Raw genomic sequence first — 6,111 nt, forward strand, 5'->3', positions numbered from 1 at the left:
ATTTACACTTCATTATTACTATTAAATATAGGACCATGCACCATTAAGTAAAATAACAAGAGACATTGTCACAATTTCATCTACACCCTCTTCACGTACCTGGCATCGAAAATGTGCATGCTTTAATTTTTATTGCAGAAGTAGATGTACCAGAATGATCAACATGGATCATCTTCAGTTAAGCTTGAAGTGTTTGTAATCCTTCCCTTTATTTCACTGAAAACTGACATACTTGTCACAGCATGCAGGTATATACAACTTTTTGGACCATTGTACCAAATATAATATAACCAGATAAAAAATGTTTACTTCTCAAGTAAAAATATTCTTGGTAATTAATTAGATAACCTAAATAAACTTGTTGAATGTGTATTTACTGTACCAAACACCATACACAATACTCACCATACTTTATCACTCAACACTTTATTGGAGGATACAGTATACAGTTGATAAAGTAGAATAAAGTCAAATTAGATTCAAGATAAATAAAAATGGGTTTTAAAAAACACATTAACATCATATTAATCCATTCACAGCTGCTGAAGCCACACAAATGAGTGCCACATAATCCCATCCAGTCAACTATGATACAGAAAACAGATTTGATATAGTGTTGGAAAATAATGATTCATTATTACAACTAGACTGGTTTCTGTCTCTTCCCTCTATCATGTTCATGTTCTTCTTCTTCTAAACCGTTCGCCCACTTGTACCCTACAGTATAATCAATGTACAGATGATGTGATCACTGATGTTGTGTAGCCTTTTCTCAACCAGAGGAAGAAGTCGTATAATCCGGCGTTCTCCAGTCCTGGTCTAAAAGTAAAACAACAAACACAATTCAGATTAAGTTTAATGTACAGTCGGGTTAACCTATGTTCTTCAGTAAACTCTCCACCTCAAAATGGGCAGAAATGCCAATTCCTGATTTAAATTTACAAAGCAGCAGTCAGTACATAAAATAATATACACATTGAAGCATTATGTATAATATTTCAGCCCATAATATTAGCCAAGTACTGAACAAAAACTAATTTACCCATATCAACAGCAACCTTTTAAACAGTAGATCTTTTAGAAAGAACTAACCAGATATTTCAAAGAACATTTACTATTTGATTCCTAATATGTCCCAACTCATTATCTTCTAAAGCTACCCAGAACCATCCATGGTCTACAAAACAATGGAGAAATACATGGAGTTTATAACAACTAAATGCTTTTTCCCACACTTGTCTACTTTTATCTAAGACAAAAAGACGGTGCAGTTTTTAAGAACTGAAGGCCAAAAATGTAATAATAATTGTATCAAAAAGGGAAAACAAATATTTACCATTTTAAAATAAATCCAAGATACAGAACCTCATTTGCTTATTTAGGAGTTATTAAAATATTTAGACATGAATAATGGTACGTATTTTATCAGAGTAGAAAGAATGATCACTGTTGAAATGAATAGTCCTTTGAGAGATCAACATCAAATTTTGTACTACATATTACAGCATTGCTTCAATACAAGACATACCAATGGACTTGCGCACTTTTCTGTCTTCTTCGGGCACAAGATGTCCATCTTGCTTCCTCACCCTAAACAAAGGACTTATTTTCTTAGCTTGCTTCGATATAAGGTCTGGTCTTTCTTCTCTTCTGTAAAACAAGAAAGTATCATTTACTCTGTGCAAATACTATTGTTTTTAAAACATATAAATTAAGACAGTTAAAAGTATGTAATAGCAAGCTATATCATAAGAATTTGTTTGAAAATGTAGATAACTCACTTGATTTTGTGATCACATAAATTATTTACATGCAAACGGGACGTTATAAACAGTGCAAGTGATCTGATTAAGAAAAAATAATTGAATATCTGATGTCATGTGACAGAAGTGGCTTTTTGAGGCTTTTGCATCTGAACTCTTCATATACAAATACAGCTCTGGAAAAAAAATTAAGAGACCACTTAACATTTAGAAATCCATGTTAAGTGGTCTCTTCATTTTTTTCAGAGCTATATGTACGAGAATCATACGAATTTGACAACTTGTTAAATCTTGTGAATTATTAAGACTTCGGGAATATGTTCTTACTGATTGAGATATGGGATTTGTAAGAATAAGTAACAACAAATGCTAAATAATGTTTGATAAAGGGTTCAAACCAACACATACATACCATTACAAATATTTGCTGTTGCAGCTTTTGGTTTTCTCCGTTACTTCTCCACAAACAAGAATGGGTTGACTGAGTCCGAGAGGCCCTTTTGGTCTTTTCAGGTAAAAAAAAAAAAAGAAAGAGAGAAAAAAGTCATAATATATAATATATAGCATTATAAAGTATACTATTTAAATAACAATATTTGGATTTTACATTAAAATGCATTTAAAGCATGGTAATTGTTGTGGCTACTGTTTATTTACAACAAATATCACATTAAAAATATCAATTGTTGTGGTTACTGTTTATTTACAACAAATATCACATTAAAACTACCAATACTGTGGTAAACGCATGACAAGTGTTTTTTTTTTATTTATTTATTTATTTTATTGTGCTTCTACTACAAATGCCACGTTGGAACTACACTAGTAATTATTATTAAATATCAACAAATGTTTAAAGGTCTATAGCACGTCACGTGACAGTGTTTAATCACCCTATTAGCAAGGTGTGTTTATTTAGAAAGCAAAGAAATGCAAAGCCTCAGTGGAGATGATGACAGATACAATGCAGTGACTGAACATGATCGATAACGACAAGCAGAAAATACTTTATATCAAATATTAGGACATAATATGTATGACTACTCACCAACATGTGGCACACGTGATCTGATGCCAAACATCGCGATGTGTTCTGAATGAGACTTCTTCAGCGCGATTTCATACCGATAGAATTGCCGTCTAATGTTGACGCCAAAGGTTTCCCACTGAAAGCAATTGGGTTCCCAGTTCGTCCATCGCGTGACGCCGAGGGGTCTACCTGTGGCGTCTTCAGTGTGACGCCGGGGCGCGCGCGGCGCGCGGCGCGCGGCGCGGATAGAGACGGCGGTGATTGCTTTTGGGTCTTTTCTTCACACAATTCAATCGTTTGGCCTCGGAATAGTTGGACTTTTTCAATAAAGTGTGCCTGTTGTCTGTTACAGTCTGTGTTTTATATCATATAATACGCAAATGGGTAGGTTTAGGGCGGGGTGGGGTTTGACTGCTGTTTCAAACGTGTATCATAGCGTAAATAAATGTAAATACAATTGTGCTGGCTGATTAAATTGAGAATCACACTCCAACATGTCATAATGTAAAAATTATAACCCAATATATTCCATCATAACGATAACATTCACATGCCCAACACGTCTGTTTATGACGTCCTAGGTTTCTCATTGAAATCAGTGGATTACCCAGTACGTCGAAAAATGGCGATTTAGGGGTACCCTGTGCGTCAACAGCTGACGTCAGGGTCCCTTGACCGTTCGGCAACATTTGACGAGTAGGGGTGAGACTGTGTTGGTAATTAAGAAGAACAAAGAATATGTTGACAGAGGTTGAGCTGAGTTTAATGTAAACAGAATCATGTAACATCATTGGAAGAATTCATTATAAAAAATAAATTAAAAAAATCTCTACAATCAGATGAACCGTGCATGATGGATGCATGTCCACATGTGCCAGTGATATCAAGCCATGTAGTGGTGGAGTCTCTCCCCAACAGAACCACTCTCTCTCTGGGCTTGTAAGCGGGAGTAAACCCCTGGGGCTCAGAGCACCCTGTGAGGACTTCCTGACTTTATCTCTACGAGAATGAGATGTGGATGGAGAAAAGTGTCCAACACAGGTGTCGACCATTCCATTTTCTGATAAAGCCCATGCTGTTGACCCCTCTTCCACCCTATAAATGGATAGCTCTCAGGCTTATCAGAGCCTAGCAGCCTCAGTAATTCCTCCCTAGTTAGAGCTTTCAGAAGACAACATTACAGCGATACGGCAGAGCTGAGCAGGTTACATCCATACTAAGTGATTGTCGCCTTGGTGCCGAAGAATCTCATCACGTTTGATGCAGAATGCTAATGTTTCGTATCATTGGACTGAACTCCCCTAAGAGATTACTGTTTTTATCTTCGTTTGGTTGGATGAAGTGGGAATCAGGCACAGAGCGAACAAATGTCTAATAACTTTTCCTCAATCGTCACGACTGGCAGAGAGGGAAATTAAAAAGTGTTGTTAAATCAATGAAGCCGTCTGGGCAAGCCACACAGGAGACTTCCGTCACTGATCGAATGACAGACCAAGGAGGGCCCCACCGTGAAGGTCCTGTCTCCATGCCTTCATTGTTCAACGCTCTCTAATGTGGCTAAGTGGTTTTTGGCATCTGTGATTATGAACACCGCAATGCACTTTGTGCCTGATATGACAATTGGCATATCGTAGGGGGGTCTGTCTTACATCGCCGTACTGCAGGATTTATACAATTTTGAAAAGCTTTTGGTGCAGTGGGGTGGCAGCAATCACCTCAGTGACTCTCCCCCCGGGAGGCTTCTGCCGAGCCTCCGCCAAGCCCCTTAATCTGATTTAGGCTCTGATTTTGAGAAAAGGGTTTAGAGCTTGGGTTCAAAATGGCATCACAGCTTGATTGGTGGGGGGTGGCAGAAGGAAACCTGTGCAATGAGAGTGATGAAATGGAGAGAGTAAGACTAAGCCGCTTTATCAACTGTCGAGCACATTTAATAACAAGTAATTCTGACATTTTTAGAGGTTCTAAATGTTCATGTTACTCCTGTTGGATGGGGAAGAAAAAGATGGCGTTAACATAAAACAAAAAGGAAGTGTTGAGGTGTTTGCAATGGCTCAATGAAAATAAACAGCACAAAAAAGTTGTAGACCTTCCATTTTTCAGCCCTATGTCAGAGATTACTCCATTCTCATTTTCACACACACACACACACACACACACACACACACACACACACACACACACACACACACACACACGCACACACACACACACACACACACACACACACACACACACACACACACACACACACACGTTGGTCTATGTGGTTTACAGGGACTCTCCATAGGCGTAATGGTTTTTATACTGTACAAACCGTATTTTCTATCCCCTTACACTGCCCCTGCCCCTAAACCTACCCAACACAGGAAACATTCTGCATTTTTACTTTCTCAAAAAACATCATTTAGTATGTTTTTAAGGCCATTTGAATTATGAGGACATTTGATATGTCCTCATAAACCACATTTATAGTGTAATACCAGTGTAATACCCATGTAGTTATACAAATATGTGTCCTCATAAACCACATAAACAGGCTCACACACACACACACACACACACACACACACACACACACACACACACACACACACACACACACACACACACACACACACACACACACACACAGAAACTCCCACATTCAGATTTAATGATATTTGACACAGAGAATGAGTTGTCACTAATTTAAATCGCCAGTCAGCATTTTTTTGCGACCTTGAAATGCTCAAGAGCAAGGACTGCCCTTTCACAGCCAGACGAAAACAGCCTTTCCCGAAATCTCACGGAACATTGACTAATCACAATACACATTCACTCTCTACTGTACCTGATTTCATTAAAATAAGAATTCTGAAGGAGAGTGGCAAGGTTGTTCAAAAGTAACAATGCATAATTCATCTTGGTTTTGAATGTTTGGAAATGAAGAACAACGCTCGATAGCCAGCCGATAGGATCTCACTGACAGAAAAGAGAAAATAAATAAATAAACTTCATGGTTTAATTAAAAAGGCAATTTAGTGTTATGTTCAGATTCGTCGGATGAGGATTAGATTCGAGCTCAAGGTCAGTCGGGTGCATGCAGACAGACAGAAAGAGAGAAAGAACTGGTCTGATAATGGACAGGTGCTGTAATTCACTTTGTGGAAATTGTAAGCTCTGCTTGTGCTCTCCGAAATGTTCTTTTAATCTGAACACCACATTTTAAACTGCTGTAATGTTCCACTGGCCACGTTCCCTACACTTATCTACTCTTTACCTCCTTCAAATCACTCCTTTTTTCTTCGCTCCCAGTCCCGTCGTTGCCGCTGCCACATG

At 38.0% G+C, this 6,111-nt stretch overlaps 1 long non-coding RNA gene across 1 annotated transcript; it reads right to left on the reverse strand.

Annotated features, from left to right (window-relative positions):
- Positions 1 to 420: 420 nt before the first annotated feature.
- LOC137043620 (uncharacterized) lies at positions 421 to 3,019 on the reverse strand. Its single transcript, XR_010898546.1, has 4 exons — positions 2,812 to 3,019; positions 2,176 to 2,268; positions 1,529 to 1,650; positions 421 to 819 (listed from the first exon to the last, which is right to left on the reverse strand). It is a non-coding gene; the product is annotated as an uncharacterized lncRNA (long non-coding RNA).
- Between the last annotated feature and the right edge of the window lie 3,092 nt (positions 3,020 to 6,111).

This window comes from Pseudorasbora parva, chromosome 16, assembly GCF_024679245.1.
Source record: "Pseudorasbora parva isolate DD20220531a chromosome 16, ASM2467924v1, whole genome shotgun sequence".
In the NCBI taxonomy this organism is placed as follows: domain Eukaryota; kingdom Metazoa; phylum Chordata; class Actinopteri; order Cypriniformes; family Gobionidae; genus Pseudorasbora; species Pseudorasbora parva.